The following is a 17,451-nucleotide window of genomic DNA, read 5'->3' on the forward strand; positions in this document are numbered from 1 at the left end:
AGGTGTCTATGTGAAGTTGAGGTAGGCATGTCCTCTCCTTCAATATATAATTCAAAAAATTATTTATTTATTTCTCATTTAATCATAAAAGTGATTCTTATAATTAAAAAGGAAAGATTTTGAATAAAAATTTTCAAATATTATATATATATATTATATATATATATGTTGCATGAATATTCTGAGAGCCAAATGATGGAAATCTAAGCTAAGATACAAGCTTAGTTATAGTTTTAAAATAGTTTATTATTGTATTGATTTAAAGGTTTGAAAACTTTATAGCAAACCATTATTTGGCAGCTGGAAAATGCTGCCACAAGACTGATAACAATCTAAATTCCTTTTTTCATACTCACTTTGATCTTTTACAGGATAGTAAGGATAATTTTAGAAACAACTCTTCCTTTCAAGTATCAATAGTATCTTCTCTGATAATTTTTATGAAAATATGGAGATTTTCCTCTATTATTTATATGAAATAATCTCCCTTATTTTCTCATTTATATTAAAAATGGCCACTTCTAGTGTAGATGACTCTTAATTCAACCATTTTTATTTACCATCTAGTATGTACACACTGGCTTAACAACTGCAAAAGAACTGCAGAGATAACAGTAACAGTATGCTTCTCCCATGAGAAGCAGTGTTGATCACTTCTAGGCAAACATGTCAAAGACCCCAAGTCAGCTGCTAAGTTTCAGAACTGGTTCCAGAATTTATGCCCTCTAAATCCTACTAAGTTTTTTTTTTTTTTTTAATATATACTCCATGTTTCCTCTTCATACATAGTCTAACAGATCACGTGATAATTGTAATAAAACTATGACATAATTTCAAGGATCTTCCCATACAAATAGAAGGTAAAATTCATGACTTGTTTGTGGACTTATACAAAGCTATGTAGTTTTGGTTGAAATTATAAATGACAAACAAATGGGAAAATCAGTATGCAAAGCAACAATCAGATGCACATAATTTTTAAATATTACATATCATTGTCATTAATGTCCCTATTATAAAACAATAAGTTATTATACACTGCCAAAAAACATGATTCAAATTCAAAAGAATTATGCAAATTAAGAACATGGAAAAGAAAAATGAGAGCTGCACTATTTAACATTAGCTCCTGGAACACAATCATCAGTCAATATCCTGATCAGATAATGTTGCCCTCATTGTTGTTAATTTAAGCCTATTTTCATTCATAATTTATATTCTGTATCTAAAGAGAAAATTTTAAAATCCTTTACATATACCCAGTAAGTCTGAGTGATCCTTAAAACATGTGAGCCACATCCCTTATTGGCTAAAATCCCTTTAACGATTCCCATCTCACTCAGAATGACAGTCAAGGTCCTACCTCGATCTACCCGGCTTTCTATGATAGATACCACATCATCCTTCACATTCTCAACTCTTGCTTGTCCACTCCTTAATCTTTCCCTGCCACATTGCCTTTCTTGGCAACCTTTCAATATACCAAGTATAAGGAGTGTCTCTTCACCCATTTATATCTATTTGGTTCCCTCTCTCCACTTAGATTTGTGTTTCATAGTCTCCTTAGCAGAAACACCTTCCTCAGACATAATATCTGAAATAGTCTCCCATCATTCTCTATTTACTCTGCTTTATTTATTTCTTAGTATATATCCCCATTAACATATACAGTTGACTCTTGAACAGCATGGGTTTGAACAGCATGGGTCCACTTATACATAGGTTTTTTACAGTACAGTACTATAAATGTATTTTTTTCTTCCTTATGATTTTCTTAATAACATTTTCTTTCCTCTAGCCTACTTTATTGTAAGAATACAGTATATAATACATGCAACATACAAAATATGTGTTAGTTGACTGCCGATGGTACTGGTAAGGCTTCTGGTCAAGAGTAGACTATTAGTTAAGTTTTGGGGGAGTCAAAAATTATACACAGATTTTCAACTGCATGGGCAGTTAGCACCCCAAACCCCTACATTGTTGAAGGGCCAACTAGATATTTAAATCTTCACTTTGTTTTCTTCCTCTAGAATAAAAGCTTCAGGAGCATAAGAACTTCTGTTGCATGAATGAAAGAAAGAATGAATAATCATCTTTCCATTTCATCCACCTGAATAGGAACCTTCTCCAGAGAAACAACAATCAAAAAAAAAAAAAAAAAGGAAAACAAAAAATTTAAAGTTCTCAATTTCTTCAAATATCAGTACAATCCAAAGTCAAGTATTAGTATCAATTAGTATCAATTGTATTTTCTATAAATTATAAATTGATGGACATGGCAAATGATGATATTTTGTATGTGTGTGCACAATGTTGTGTGCAGAATTGTAGTATTCCATAATCTGTAAGGCAGCAAAATTCAGTAGGGCCTGCATCATGTCAAGAAACACAGAATTACCTCTGTTACTATTTCATATGACAGTGGGTGGCAATTTAGGTTTGCAAAATAGGTAGACCGAATTGGATTCTATCTACAAGACTCTAGGCTCTGTGAGATGTTTGTCCTTTCCTTCTTGATTCTGCTTCCAAACATGCAAAACTCAACAAGTATATTCAATTTAAGGTCAATACTTACATTTCAGCTGGATGCCAAGAAAACCTACCACTCTGGGCTTCAATTTTTTTTTTAATGTTTAGTTTAATAATATTTATCAACTGAACATTTGGAAATGTTTACCACCAGAAAACTCTTTATGAAAGCATTGTCCAAAGGAAATCTCAAAACTGCAAGAATCAGTGAAGTCACACTCACAAACCCAATCAGTTAAACATATCATTCTAAATACATCTTTTCTGCAGGATTCTTACCTAAGTTAGCCAAGAACAGAAACTTGAGCATATGCATTGCGTCAAGATATACTTGAAATTATCTCTCCTTCAAGCTGGAGGCTGGTGTTCTCTCAATACATAACAATAATAATCTGTCTGGTCTCTAATGCTAATGCTAAGAAATAACGAAATCCCTGAATCATCCAGGCAGAACTTTAAGCTTAGCTCCTTTCTGAATAAGCTTTTTTACTAGAAGAGATGTGATCAGACTGAAGGACAAAAGCATCTAACCCTCTGTGTGATGAAAACAGAAAACCCAGTGGAAGTTGCTGTATAAGAAACCTGGATATGGAGGCGTTAAGTTAAACTTCAGGAGAGTTGTGGATGTGATAGGCGTGGCGGAGAGGTGAAGGATCCCCAAGCTTCTATAAATAACTAAGCAATTGTACTGAGAGATGTAATCACTGTTCAAGACAACTGGGAGACCTCTCTGAAGCAGGAGATGAACATGAACCCATTAGTCACTCATGGGGACACTCAGGGCAAGGGAGACCCCAAAGGCCAGTGTGGCTTCAGCATACCAAGGAATGTGACTAACACTAAACCTTTCACAATGGTGACAAATGCTCATAGCAGACCCTTTGACAGTCAAGATCTTTCCATTTACATAGAAATTGTATTTTAATTAACCTTCATTTTACACATGGTAGTCAACATTCAGTAGTTAAAATTAGTGTAAGCAAACAGATTGACTCTAAAGTGTCAAGAGCTTTTAGAGTTAGCTCCAAGCCCAGAGAATATAGCAGAAAAGAAAGGAAATGATTTTCATGACCTAAGTGTTATTACAACTACTTAATATTACTAGAATTCCTTAATAACATTTTATACATATAAAGTTTTGATTCTGGGAAAGTTATTAAGAAATCGTCATTCAAGAACAATTTCTGTGAGAACAATAGAAATCAGGGTATTCATATAACTTATTAGGTAAAAAATTTTCTTCTAGTCCTGAAAATTTATTTTTAATTATTTTTTTAATCTTCAAATCCTAAAAATATGATACCCAAATTCTGGACTTCTCATATAAAGCTGTTAGTCATGATTTGCAAAACTGAGAACATACCAAGTAAGCATGTCCAAGAAATAAACAAGTGGCAAGAGACTTGAGAACCCTAGAATTGACGGCAAAAGAATGATAGCAAATGATAATGCAAAAGTCCTGACCTGCTTAGTCTCCCAGTCCAATCTCTCCCACTCCTGATGTCCTTGATGTTATCTATTTCTTGCAAAGCTAAAAAAAATAAAATAAATAAAACTAAATTAAAAAAAGGAAAGAAAAGTAGTGAGAAATCAAAGTAATTTCAAAATAGGTGAAAAAATCGAACATCATAGAGTTAAAGAAAGTTTCTACTACAAAACTTTGTAAGAAATATTAGATAATTTCATCGTAACAACTTTTTCTAGATCAGATTCACAGCCACATAGTCAGATGCATAAGACTGTGCCAGTTAGTGATTGATGAATGAATAATGAATGAACAACTAAAAAACAAATTTTATAAATGACAGTCAAGGTACAATGAGAGCTGAAATATAAAAATGTGAACCAGTTATTTTGGAGCTGTATGAAATAAATCACTTTTAAAAATCTTTATGTTATGAATTCATTCATATAAGCACATGCATGAATATGAACCCTGGGCCTAGTTTTATAGAGAAAAACAATTGTAATCTTCTTTATATTCCTTGATGGTTAACTTAAAATACACTTATAAGGCAAGTACTATGGCACTTTGGAAAACATCCTAATGGGCACTAAGATTTATTAAATACAAACTATTACTTATCAGGGCATAGTGCTATGTTATACTAGGACAGTAAGTTGTATAAGAATAAAAGTTTACAAACTCGCTGGATAATTTCTAGGTTAAAAACAGCAAAATAAAAGCAGAAATACCTTATTTATACCCAGTTGCTCTTTCATAGTCATACCCCTGTGTCATAAAGACCAGGTTTGTGTTTGGGGGGTTTGGGGGCTTTTGTTTTGTTTTGTTCTTATAGAGGAAAGGTGGCGGGGAGAGAGACAATCTTAAGCAGGCTCCACTCCCAGTGCAGAGCAGGGCTCCATCTCACAACCCTGAGGTCATAACCTGAGCTGAAATCAAGAGTCCAATGCTTACCTGACTGAGCCACCCAGGCACCCCAAAGACCAGGGCTTAATCATTAGTCCTATGACAGAAGAGCTATATGTTTTTGGAAATTTATCAAACCTCTTGGAGGCCTATTTTCTTGATCTATAAAATGGTTTTGTCATTTTGTCATGAATCCAGAAATCTCCCAAAATCAATACATATAACTATTTTATCATGATTTTATTATTTACTTATGGATGTAGAATAATTTTTATAAGGATAAGTTCATCACCTATTCTACCTTTTTAAGCTTTGGCCCCGAAAATGTTCAGTTCAATCGTTTCAAAATGTTTAAGCATGTATTAATGATTTTTGTGACATTGCAACATGATTATTATATTGTATAAATATGAATTATATAAATTTTCTGCCCTGGGATGGTGTCATCAACTGGATTATGTAGCCAGTATTTTAAAAAGACTTAAAAATGGTACTTTTAGGTAAACAGAATTCTACTTCTAGAATATTGGTCTAACAAACTATAATCACAGGTTTGGAGGTGATCTAGGCCCAGACTACTTGCATAACTTTTGATTACTAGTTTATAAAGACTTTTCATTTTTAAAAGCCTCAATAATTTTGGGTGACTTCTAAAGTACCTAAATTCTTTTAAAGCATATAAAACAGTAAAAAGAAATAATACACCAAGACCTGCTGGGATTTATCCTAGGAATATAAAATTGGTTTAACATTTAAATATCAAATAATGGAACATATTATATTAATAAAATATAAAATCATACAATTATTCAATAGATGTGAATAACATTTGATAAAAATCCAACACCTTTTCATGATAAAAATACTCAACAAACTAGCAATAGAAGAAAACTGCCTTAACCTAATACAGAGAGCATCTACAAAAAAACCACAACTACCATACTTAATCGTAAAAGACTGACTGGTTTCCCCCCAGATCAGGAATAAAACAACGATGTCCACTCATACCACTTCTATTCAGCATTGTACTGGAGATTACAGCCAGGTTTGTTAATAAAGAAAAAGAAATAAAAACTATCCAGATTGAAAAGGAAGAAATAAAACCATTTGTAGATAACATTATTTTTATTTAGAAAATCTAAAGGAATTCAGTAAAAACACTATTAGGAAGGAAGGAAAAAAGGAAGAAAGAAAGGGAGAGAGAGAGAGAAAGAAAAAGAAATCTGGTCTTTGCTCCTGATTCCTGGCACAGAGCTTCAAAACTTTGGGATTCACTGAGTGATAGGTATGCCTTTGTTATGCTTATGACTTGACTCCTGACAGAGTCCCTAGATAGCTTCAGGATGGGAGAGGTTGTAAAAAAAAAAAGCAATCATGTGATTTGAGGACTGGAACTTTTCAGGACCCTACCACCCCAGACTCTGAGGAGAGGAGAGGGGCTGGAGATTGAGTTTAATCACAAGGTTAATGATTTAATCAATCATGCCTATGTAATGAAACCTCAAGAGAAGCTCTAAGCAATGAGACTCAGAGAGCTTCCTGGTTGGTGAACGTATTGATGTATGGGAGTGTGGCACACCCTGACTCCACAAAAACAAAGTCCTGTGCTCAAGACCCTTCCAGACTTGTCCTGTGTATCTATTCATCTGAGCTATTCATTTGAAGCCTTAATAATAAAACAATAATAATAAGTATAGCAGTCCCATGAGTTCTATAAGTCATTCTGTGAATTACTGAAGCTGAAGGAGTGTTGTGAGAAATCCCAAATTTGTAGCCAATTCTGCCAGGCAGAAGTACCCAAAGTCTGGGGACCCTACTTGCAGTTACCTTCTGAAGTAAGGGCAGTCACTGGGGACCGTACTCTAATTTCTGGGATCTGATGTTAATTCCAGATACTGTCAGATTGAACTGAATGATAAGACACCCAGTTGACATCTGAGAATTACTATTGGAACACAACAGTCTTTTCAACAAATGGTTTGGGGAGGACTGGATATCCATATGCAAAAGAATGGAATCGGACCCCTACCTCAATACCATGCAAAAAATTAACTCAAAATAGATATCACTAAATATAAGAGTTAAAACTATAAAACTCTTAAGAGAAAGCACAAATATTCATAACCTTGAGTTTGGCAATGGTTTCTCAGACACAACACCAACAGGTAAGACAAGTAATAAAAAAAAATTGATAAAATGGATTGGATCAAAATATAAAACATTTGTGCTTCAAAGTACACAATCAAGAAAGTATCGAGCGCATTTTTGTCTCGGGAGCAATAAAAAAAATAAAGCAAAAAGACAACCTACAGAATGGGAGAAAGTATTTGCAAATCATATACCTGATAAGGACTTATATCCAGAATATATAAAGAACTCTTTCAACTCTATAATAAAAAGTTAAACAACCCAATTAAAAAGGGGCAAAGAATCTGAATAGGTATTTCCCCAGAGAAGATATATAAATGGCCAATTAATACATGAAAGATACTCAACATCATTTAGCCATTAGGAAAATGCAAGCCAAGACCACAACGATATACCACTTCACATCCACTAGGATGACTAATAAAAAAGGATATGTAATAATAAGTGCTGATGAGATTGTAGAGAAATTGTACATCAAATGTAGGAATGTGAAATTCTGCAGGTGCTTTGGAAAATAGTTTGGCAGTTCGTAAAAGGTTATAGAGTTACTATATGACCCAGCAATTTCACCCCATATACATACACAAAAGAAATGAAAAATATGTCTGTCTATATAAATATTTGTACATGAACGTTTATAGCAGCAATATTTATAAGCCAAAATGTGGCAACAACTTAAATGTCCATCAACCGATGAATGAATAAACAAAATTTAGGTATATCGATACAATGGAATATTATTCAGCCACAAAAGGAATAAAGCACATGTTACAACATGCATGAACCCTGAAAAGATACCAAAAGAAAGAAGCCAGTAACAAAAGACCGTATATTGTATAATTCCATTTAAGAAATGCTCTGAATAGGTAAATCTATAGAGGCATAGAGACATTATTAGTGGTTACCTAGAGTTACAGAGGAAGCAGATTTGGAGTGGGGAGTTATTGTTAACGAGTATGGATTTTTGTCAGATTAAAATGTTATCAAATTATATTGTGATGATATTGAACAACTCCTTGAATTTAATAAAAAACACTGAATTGCATGCTTTAAATGAGTAAAGTATATAAACTATAACTCAACAAAAGTTTTTAACAAATTACATAGTATAAAACAAAGACACATTAATACAATTTTGTTCCCATTTTTAAAAGGAAAATTACCCACATCTGCCTTGAAAGAAATCAAACCATGTTAAGATAACACAAAAGAAATCTTCTATTTTGATAGCCTATTTCTTGACAGATAATATTAATGCCAGGCCAAGTTTAAATACCAACAATAAATTAATAGGAAGATATTCTACTTTAAACTAGTCTTCAGAGATTAGTCTTTCAACAGAGTTCAAGTATTATAATACAATCCAAGTACAAATGTCACTTAATCAGCACTGATACTGAAGGGAAAAATTTATTAATCCAAACTATGGCAATAATTCAGAATGCAATTCATTAAAAGTTGGAAATCATATAGATACTTTAGTGATTTTAGAATTCTCTACTTAAGAATGACTGTTATAAAATTTTAGCTGCCAAACAAAACTAGGTAAGTATATGAGGAAACATATACTTTAAAAATACCAAATTTCAGTGACATAAAATTGAAGTTTCCCAATACTACCTATTTAACTTTTAATTTTAATATAAATTCATTAAAAAATAGAGGCTACATTAGCCTGTAAGACTATCTTACATTTACCCAATCTCGTAACGGTAAGAGTGATATGATTAAGCAACTTGATCCATTCCAGTTATACAACCTACAGTGGCTAATCTCTTTATTTAATATGTGTTTGACTATTCATGTATATTTTCTGCTACTGAAATTTAAATAAGGTTCCCTTCCCTTCTCTAAAGAGGGTGCTCACATTGCTTTGACTTAATTTGGGGATTTGCTGAATAACAGCCATCTATTCACTCATCTATTCCACAAAAAAGTGACTATGTACTTATCATCAGATATTGATTATGTTATAAGGCAAAATACAGAGATAAACAGTACATGTGTTTTGGGATTATCTAGAATTGACTATGAGTTCAGGCCTCGACTTCCAGGTGGCAAAACCTTTCTCAACCTTAGCTTCCTCATCTTTAAGTGATAATTAATTGAACTGATGAGTTTACAGAACCCAAAAATAAACATTAATTTCTCTTTTTTCGCCTATTCTGAAGGCTAGGAAGATTAATCACACATGGATTCTGCACTTTAGAAATTAACAGTACAGCAGATATTATAATGTGTATAAATAAATTAATTAAGGTGAAAAATTATAAAGTAGGAATTTCCAGTGATAACATAAGACATGAGGTGATCCCTACCAGATATACATAACAGAGCATCATCAGTATCACCAAATGGAAATAGCATTATGTAGTTGATTAGCAAGCTAATTAAACAATTATTAAGTAAAAAAATAGAAGATCAATAATCTTAGTTTGTTCCCAGGAAATTCTGAGTAATTGCAAGTAAAGTTGAACATTATGGAAAAGATGTTTACTTCTTAGGAATGATTTCCTTAAGATAATGAATAAAAATACCACATTTCCTCTATTGAGATTAAGTCTGGCAATCTTATTTGATATATTAGAAACAGTTCCAGCACTTATTCATGACCACTGGAAAGTTACTTTATGTCTCTTGATTCCTTCATTTTCTCATCTTTTAAATGGGAATTATAATAATGTATGCCTTATAGGGGGGTTAGTAGTATTAAATGAGTTAATGCATGTCAAGTGCGAGAGTACCTAGTCCATTGAGTACCACTGAGCATTACTAGATACTCTATCAGGGTTACGTCATCTTATTACTCTTATTATAATCTTTCATGCCATAGCAAGAATGCAAAGGTATTTTAATTAAATTTTCATTACCATTCAATGGGAAGACGAAATGTCATAAGGGAAGATTACTCATAGACACATATTGGAAAAACTAGGGCTTTTCCAATCACTCACAGTGGCCTGCAGAATGAAGTTCTCTGACTAACTAGGACTAGATCATGCACCTTTGTCATGGGCAGAGAATGAAGGAGCAGTTCTCCCAAAGGAAAAGACATGTATGGGTGGTGCAGCATGCTGAAATACAAAACAACAGTTGTCTACCTACATCTACTATGTAAATAGGGATAGTCTTTACTGTAATTTGGGGTTTTTTAATTTAACTGAACTCAAGATGCTGAAAAAGGAGTGATTTATATAAAATTAGAACTCTAATCAAAAAGTCCTTATAACTGAAGGGTTTCTTCTCCCCCACCTTCCAGATCTAATTGGCCATTGAATCATGCTCATCCCGTCTCTTACATATCTGTAAAATCTCTCACTTCCCCTCCATTTCTCTAGCTATTGCCCTTTTCTACACTCTTGTTCTCTTGTTCTTGTTCTCTTACTTCAACCAAGATAAGTTCCTCAGCCGTTCTCATAGCTCCCGTCCCAAACTCTACGCATGGGACAACTTGAGCACGTTGTGCCATTCTTCTCTACCTACTCTCCCTCAAGGCTCAACCCAATTATTTTACCTTCTCAAGTGAAGCCGTTCCTAACTCTCCAAGGAATACTGAAGAACTTCTCATTTCACAGCATACATAGGGAAGTATCCAATTACGAATTTTACCAAATTAGTGCCAGTTTTTATTATAAAAACCCATGCTGGAAAGGTATGGTAGAGTGAGGCTTTCAAATATGGTTAGTGAAAGTTGAAAGTGGTTCAAATATTTTGAAAAAGTATCTGGATCATATATACCAGCAATCTTACACATATTCATATGTAAATTTATTTCTGAGATTACACCCTGAGGAAATATAATTATATATATAATATATACTTATATATATTATATATAATATATATTTATATACTATATAATATACATTTATATATTATATAATTATATAATGTCTAATATATAAATATACAATTATATAATTTATATAATATTATATAATAATATTATATATTTATAAAAGGAATGAGTCCAAAGGGCTAACAATAGGGCACTGGTTAAACAAACTATGGATCATTTCTCTACTAATAGGCTCAGGAAAATGAGGCTTAGTAATGAGCAGAGCCCAGATCCATATACACAATCCTGTGATTCCAGCATCCAAAAGTTCCTAGACATTAATCTTGTTCGAAAATATTAATGTTCAAAAATATTAATTTGGTTTACTAGGCAGAGGATCTGTCATTTATATAACCAAGGACACACACACACACACACACACACACACACCAAGGACATACACACACACACACACATACACACACGTGCGCATACGCACACACACAGGCATGATATAAAAATGACCAAAGGGGGAAAAAAATGACCCAAAGGATAAATGCCAAAATGTTATGATGTTCATTTTAGAATTATAGGGATTTCTTACTTTCTTCTTTTGCTAATCTACATTTTCTGAACATTTCATCATAAATTATATAACTTTTATAATCACCAAAAGATAATTAAATACAATAACAAACCTCTCATTCGAATTGTATGCTGCTATTTAAGTGATGGAAAGAAAGGATTTTTACAAAGGTTCTGAGTTGGCACCTCATAATAATCTGACCTCATAATAATCTAACCTTTCTCCTCAGCCCACAGATGCCCTCTTGGAGTTCCGATCCAGGTCCATTTCCTGTGTAGTAGCCAGAAGTCTTTTAAAAAAAACCCATTGATTGACTTATTTTGCTATGTCATAGAGACCTTATCCACACCAGCTCCTTACTTCACAACCACCTATGAAGTGTGCAGTATAAACACTTACCAAAAGAGGATACTGAGTTGAACTTAATTGTCCATGGCTACATGGTCAGCACGTGCAGATCTGGGACTTGAACCCAAGACTGCCTGACATCATAATCCACTTCTTTCCAGTAGATCACATACATCTCTTCAAAATATACTTGTCTAAAGGGGCACCTGGGTGGCTCAGCCGTTAAGCGTCTGCTTTCGGCTCAGGTCATGATCCCAGGGTCCTGGGATCGAGCCCCGCATTGGGCTCCCTGCTTCTCCCTCTCACGCTCCCCTTGCTTGTGTTCCCTCCCTCACTGTCTCTCTCTGTCAAATAAATAAATAAAATCTTTAAAAAATGTATATATATATATACTTGTCTATGTATTAATTCCCCACTTCATTTTCTTTTTAACTGTTTCTAATGTATCAAATAAGGTATTTATTACTACTATGGAAATGAGCTAATCAGGTTACAGTGGGAAAAATATGAGAATTGGAGGCCTCCCCCTGCCACCTGTCACTACCCCCTTCTTCCTTTTATTTCCTGCATAGCACTTACCATCTCTAAAATTAGTTTGTTTTATGACCTTACCTATGTTCTTCATTGCTTTACCTCTAGCACCTAGAACAGTGCCTCACTTAAATTGGAGTTTAATACTTAGTAAATGAATAAACACATATTCATGAGAACAGGTAAAAATTCTTCTCTTTACTAAGCTATGTATATCTTGAGAAATCTAGCCTCTCAGCTTTTAAATTCTCATTTCCTTAATAAAAACTGCCTGAGGTTTTTATAAGCTTAAATCCATTCATCCAAACACCACTTTTGAGCACCAACTCTATGGCAGATATTCTAAGCAATATGATAATAACTGCAAACAAAACAACAGACAAAAATCTCTCATGCATCTTACACTCCAGTAAGCGAAGAAAGACAAGAATATAACCAAATATGTTAGATGGTGATCAGTATTGTTTTGGAGACAAAACAGCTTGTGGGTAGGAATCTGAAAGGAGACGCTGCAACTGGGTAACTGAGAAAGAAGACATTTGAGTAAGGAGGTGAAGGTGTAAGACATGCATATTCGGGAAAGAACTTTCCAGGTGGCGGGAACAGCATGCCGGCGTGACTGTATTTTCAGAGAGGCTCTAATGCAGTAAATAAATGAGAGTTAACAGGAAATAAGATGGGATAAGTAAGGGAGGGGCAATGATGGGTTGGGTAAGGCCTTGTAGGCATTCTCAGAGAAATCAGCAGCCATTGAAGGGGTTTGAGCAAAAGTGGAACATTCTGTTACTTAGGTTTTTAATGGGCTCAGCATTTTTCCATGGGGTTGCTACCGGTATTTTGAGTAGAGGATTCCTCTTTGTCCTGACCATTGAGCCCACCCTGGTCATTTAGCAACTCTAAATGCCCGTAGTTATCCCCGGACCTTTTGATAACTAAAATAGTCCCCACTTATTTTCAGAGCTATGTTATAAATTGACTGAAGGTAGGTTGAAAGAGACTATTTTAATATTTCAGGCAATAGTTTGTGTTAACTTGGGCCAAAAGGGTAGCGGTAAATTCAGAATATATATTTCTGCAGATAGGATTTGCCAGTGAATTGGATATGGATGTGAGTGAAAGCGGGAAGTCAAAGGATGACTCCCAGGTGTTTGGAATGAGCAAATAGGATGGAGTTACTATTCACTGAAGTCAAGAAGACCGAATATGGATGAAGCAGCTTTGGTGAAGAAAGCAGGAACTCAGTCAAGACGTATTACGAACTACTATGCAAAAACATGTTTTTTTTGAAGAATTTTATAAAATGGGGTAATGGGCACTACTTTTGAAGTGATGGATTTTGTTAGGTGTGTTTTACGAAGGGAGTTAACAGCGATAAATATTAGCCATGGATTAACCAGTTTAAGCAATCAGATTCTGTCAAGAAAAGTTTTTTCTTTCCTTTTTTTAAAAAATATAATCCAAAGGAATGAGTTTTATTGTGGAATTTCAAATGATAAATGGTGTGGAAGTAGGCAAGCTTTTAATGCTGTTAAAAATCCCACCAGGCCCATATTGCATGGAGTCGCTGTCCTACAGTGATTTAGGCTCAGCCCTGGGAGACCAGCGAGCGCACGACTGTCCCGTACCTCACACTAAGCACCACCACTTCCCACACTGTAGTCAACAGTCAAGAAATGCAAACTTTGCTACATCCATGGGCAATTGAAGGATTTCGGGGGAAAAGCTGTATCTAGAACTGGTTTAGACACTCTTCATCAGTTGAATTTAGTCATTCTTCCAGAGACAGAACACATGATCTGAATCGACACGATGAGCTAATTGGTACAAACACACAATTTAGAGTTGGTAGGAGGAAGTGTCCAATTGCAGCCCTCAGGAAAGGATTCTACCTGTTCATGTGAGTAGAAAAGTCGCAGCTTGAACAGCAACGCTTGTCATAGAAACATGACATTTCCCTCCAAATGTGTTGAATAACCAAATTCCTATAGTCAGAACAGGATCCTTCTCTTTGGATTTGTGTCACATTTATGAACATTCTAGCTCAATATTTCCTATTACTTTCTCCCACGATCTGACACAAGGGGGGTATGGGCATTCAAAGAGAAGTCCTTGCACTCACCCCTACCCCAGCACGCGTGGCTTCCTTCAGAACATGGCATCGTTTTTCAGACTGACTTGGCCTGCTGTGTGATACCTGCCCGCTTTCTCTCTGTAACGTTAGTGGAGGGGAAGTGGATGCCATGCTTCAGTCCAAGTGCATCTCCAATCACAGGCAGCTAAAGAAGTTAGAAGGTTCTGCAAAGGTGGTCACTTGAACTGAAGTGGGAGGAAAGTGATGAAGAAGAACTAGTGGCAGACAGATGCCCCATGGGCTTCGCATTGTTGTTTCACAGAGGACATACTGTGTCATAATGAATTACCACTAATTTGAGCCAGCAGTACTGTTAGATTGAGCCCGGCAACCCAGAATGACAAACAGTGCCTGCAAGATCATTTAATGAGGGGACAAGGCTGCTCCAGGAGCACTGTTTCACTCAATTAGTGGACAAGGCTTTTAATGCCGCTCTGCACAACTAAAGCAATTTTGATTACTTAGAGCTGAGTCTCCATTTAGGATGTCTCGGAAGCTAAAACACGGTTTCTTTCTTTTTTTTTTTTTTCCTTTAATATAATTTATCTTGAGAGTATTTGAATGGTAATAAGCTATTTGAAAGCCAATCACATTATTTCCTATTTTTCCCTAAGTAATATTGAAATACATTTTTTTAAAGTTCAAATGATAGATTTTGCTCTAGCAAAATGAAATGTAAATAAGATAGCAAATGATTAAGGATATGCCGAGGATGTGTGTGTATGTGCGTGTGCGTGTGCGTGTGTGTGTGTGTGTGTGTGCATGCGGGCACTATGTGTGTCTCTCCGTGCCAGAATTACAGTTGGTGAATTTCATTTCATCAGCCAACATTATCAGGAGGGTTGCATATTTATTCTATATATCCACATTTAAAAAAAAAAAATTCCAGATCTTGCCTTCTTTGGCTGGGAGCACTTATATTTCATAGCTTTTGATATGGGGAACTGACGTTTCTACTTAGTTATTTTTTTTTTCACTATGTCACTGCATGATGAAAAGCACTCATATGTGTAATGGTACAACTTTCTTTAATATCATGATCACTGTCTTATACCTAAACAGAGGCTCTTTAGGCTTAGCAAATTCCTTTCATTAGAAACACACAGGGTGCTCACTCTGTACATTGCTCTAGGTGTCTCCTGGCTTTCTATCTATGGGATGTAATTCTCAGACTGCTTATACTCTGTGAAATTCTATGAAATTTTGCCCATTTAAGTACAAGGTCATTGGGTAAAAGGAATTACTCAAGTGCTAGACACAAAGTAGGTACCAATAAATTTTCATTAAACTGACCACAAATTCTACACAGATAAAGAAAGTGAACCTCATGATTCACTTTGCTTCCCTCAAGTGAACAGCCACACCAGGATCAAAAGTTGAGAATATGACTCTATATAGTATACCTTACCCATTGTCAAAATTGCGGGGTTTCCCCACCCCCCCAAAAAACTTGCATAAAGTAGGTCCAATACAAACCTGTGTGTGTGTGTGTGTGTGTGTGTGTGTGTGTGTGTGTGTGTGTGTATTTTAGAGGTGGGAGAGAGGCAGAGGGAGAAGGAGAGAGAGAATCTTAAGCAGGCTCCACGCCCAGTGCAGAGCCTGATGCTGGGCTCCAGCTCACAGCCCTAAGATCACAACCTGAGACCAAATCAAGAGTTTGATGCTTAAGCAACTGAGCCACGCAGGAGCTCCCAATACAAACCAAGTTTTAAATAAAGTATATCTTCATATCTGTTTTATAAAAGAGATATATGACCATGCTGAAGCAGTCATCCAGAGCAGAAGCTAAGAAAAAGTTTAAAATTTTAACATTTTGGGTCACTAGAAAACCCATTAGTTGAATAAATTAACAATTATTGAATCTTATCATAGTCACATTTCATTTTCTTGAAATATTTAATAATTACTACCTTCTTGCCTCCAAAAGCATGTTATACCTTCAAGGAGATGGTTATGTATTAGTAGAAAATGGTACATTATTGGTGGTGTTTCTTCTAGTAAATAGAAAGAAAAAGAAAAAACAATGTGGTTCAAGAGGCAAGTAATATTTCCTATAATGTATATTTTTAATAATTATAAAGACTCAGAAACTGGCAAAGAGTATATGCCCTGATTTTGCATGTTCTTCTCCCGAGAATACATGATATAAAATCACATCACTGGCTCAAATTATTGCCAAAATAGAAAAAACTATTAATATTTACATTTATTTTCCTCTCTGGTCAAAGGGACTACTAGCATGGGAGAAGAAGAAGTGATTCATATTAGTTGTAGAAATGAAAAAAATAATAATAACAAGGGTAAATTGGGGCGCCTGGGTGGCACAGCGGTTAAGCGTCTGCCTTCGTCTCAGGGCGTGATCCCAGCGTTCTGGGTTCGAGCCCCACATCAGGCTCCTCTGCTATGAGCCTGCTTCTTCCTCTCCCACTCCCCCTGCTTGTGTTCCCTCTCTCGCTGGCTGTCTCTATCTCTGTCAAATAAATAAATAAAATCTTTAAAAAAAAATAATAATAATAAGGGTAAATTTAATGGGAAAGTACCAGTAACAGATACAATTCAGTTGGTATCAATCTCTTAAGTGCCTCCCCTTCATTTCCTCTTTGTTCTTTAGTAGATTATTAGTCCAAAGATATTAGTCCAAAGTACCAACAACAATTATCATTCAGCTTTCCATCAACTTTAGTATCAAACATCACAGATATTTTCCCATTCCTTATTGATTAATTTTTATTTTTCAAATATATATGGTATTTGCATGGTCCAAAGTCAAAACTATATATAAAAGTAACTCTGGGGAGACTTCCATCCCTATCCCTTCTATTCATTTCCATCCACACATTATATGTAATTACTTTTATGAATTTGGCTTATCCCTGCTGTATTTCCTTTTTTGGAAAAATAAGCAAATACCTATTTATTCTTATTTGTCCTTCTTTCTTCTGCAAAATGCAGCATACTATATACTCTAAGTAAAGTATAGAAAAGTAAAGAGTCTATATATACTCTTTGAAGTTTTTAAATTTTTC

The 17,451-nt window shown here is 34.9% G+C and overlaps 1 protein-coding gene across 15 annotated transcripts in view; it reads right to left on the reverse strand.

Moving 5' to 3' along the window:
- SOX5 (SRY-box transcription factor 5) overlaps window positions 1-17,451 on the reverse strand; it is a 963,841-nt gene that overhangs the window by 635,496 nt on the left and 310,894 nt on the right. For 3 of the 15 annotated variants that reach the window (XM_087855691.1, XM_045811735.2, XM_045811736.2), the window contains one exon: window positions 3,997-4,063. The exons of the other annotated variants lie outside the window; for them this stretch is intronic. The gene's annotated coding sequence lies outside the window, so the exon portion shown is untranslated. The remainder of the gene's footprint in view (window positions 1-3,996; window positions 4,064-17,451) is intronic. 15 annotated transcript variants of the gene reach the window in all.

This window comes from Ursus americanus, chromosome 25 (assembly GCF_024610735.1).
Source record: "Ursus americanus isolate L20-20 chromosome 25, mUrsAme1.1.p, whole genome shotgun sequence".
In the NCBI taxonomy this organism is placed as follows: Eukaryota; Metazoa; Chordata; class Mammalia; order Carnivora; family Ursidae; genus Ursus; species Ursus americanus.